Raw genomic sequence first — 1746 nt, forward strand, 5'->3', positions numbered from 1 at the left:
TAATAGAATTGATTGAATAAGATTAAATTCACATGCAAGTTTTGATTATACTGTGGGATTTGGCTACCATCAAAAGGCAACTATTTAGGAAAGAGGCAAAAGGAAAGGAATGTTTATATGTATGGAGTGTTTCTTTTAGCTATAAATAAGCATACCAATGTTTTAGAAAGTCAAGGTAAAAATTACTTAAGGTAGCTTGGTTTGCACTGACTAAAACAGTGGGTTAAATACTGAGCTCCGCTGTGTGACTTTGATAATCAATGTGTTGGTCAACTTATTGGTAATCTCTGGGACAGTCATTTTGGTACTCACTATATATTTCTGGGTATTCTGCTTGATAATTGCTATCACTGATTTCTGACTCATTTATTCCTGTTCCTTGGCTTCTGTTGCTAATAACAGGTTCTTTCAGAGCAGCACAGTATTTGGGATCACATACTTGCTGCCTAGTCTGTAGATACACATTCCTTTCTGGCAAGAAATTTTGTTGGTACTCACCTATAGAGAAATCATCAAATTGTCCAATGGTTGTAATTTAGCTTTGATTGTAGATGTCTTTTCTGACATCTGATGCTAACATTCCTGATTGAGTGGCTCCTTTTATTACTGCCCATTTGCAGAATAATCCTGGTCTGGTCAAAAAGCTTGTCAGTTTGCATTTTGGGATAAGAAAGATGTATGTTAGTCCCATAGGCTGTCATAACTGCCTGACTGATACATTGGCTTTTTTGCCATCTGCAAACCAATTATACTTTGGCACAATTTAATTTTCCTTCATCAAAATGTCTTGTTTGTTTTTCTGCCTATGTAGTTTCATAGTCAGTGGATGTATGGGATCCTGTTGTTTCAGCCAGACCTGCTAGAGTCACCAGTGGAGTCTGAACCTGGGTCATATTTGTATTCTGAAAAAAAAAAATTATTGACTTCAGATAATGTAGTGTGGCTTCATACCACGAAACTGAATAGCTTTAATGTAGTCTCCACTGTTCTCTAAACAGAGGGCAGTTTAACAAGGCCTTGTTGATTTTATTCATTGAGCCTGGCTGTAGCTTGTATATGAGTTTGCAGAGGATTATGCCACCTTTTAGGCCCAACTGAAAGGTGTTAGCAATTTTCATGCCTATCACCTCTTCTATTCAATTGTGAAGATCTCTTGCTTGATTATTTGAAGGCAGTATTTTTCTTTTTTTTAATGAATAGAATATATTTTATTTTATCCTGTTATTTAAGGCAGTATTTTTCTTGACCTTGACTGAGAGCCCATAAAAGGTTCCATGTTAAAGAGGGTCATAGTGGTTCAGAGGGGAGGAAGAGGATGATTTTCAATCCAGTAGTTTCTCAAACTTGACTTCCTTGCCCTTTGGGTGAAGGAGTGCTTAAGGAGATGCCTGAGTGAGGAAATATTGGGTGTGAGCAGTGTATTGGTAAGTTGGTCCCACAGGGTCATACAATTTTTTATTTTCCCCCATTTGCATTAGCTTCCTCTTGCCACTATAACAAATTACCACAAATTTAGAGGCTTAAATATTATAAATTTATCTTATAGTTCTGGAGGTCAGAAGTCTGAAATAGGTCTGCGTGGGGTAAAAGCAAGGTGTTGGTGGGGTTGTGTACCTTTTGGAGGATCTAGTGGAGAATCCACTTCCTTGCCTTTCCAGCTTCTAGACGTCACCCTTATTCTTTGAATTTTTACCCTTTCCTCCATCTTTGAAATCAGCAACATCAGACAAAATCCTCATGCTCTCT

At 37.5% G+C, this 1746-nt stretch overlaps 1 pseudogene across 1 annotated transcript; it reads right to left on the reverse strand.

Annotated features, from left to right (window-relative positions):
* Positions 1-274: 274 nt before the first annotated feature.
* LOC311170346 (calponin-3-like) lies at positions 275-1405 on the reverse strand (annotated as a pseudogene). The gene has a single exon. The product of its transcript is annotated as a calponin-3-like (transcript).
* Between the last annotated feature and the right edge of the window lie 341 nt (positions 1406-1746).

Source organism: Talpa europaea (genome assembly GCF_964194135.1).
Source record: "Talpa europaea genome assembly, chromosome: 4".
Lineage (NCBI taxonomy): Eukaryota > Metazoa > Chordata > Mammalia > Eulipotyphla > Talpidae > Talpa > Talpa europaea.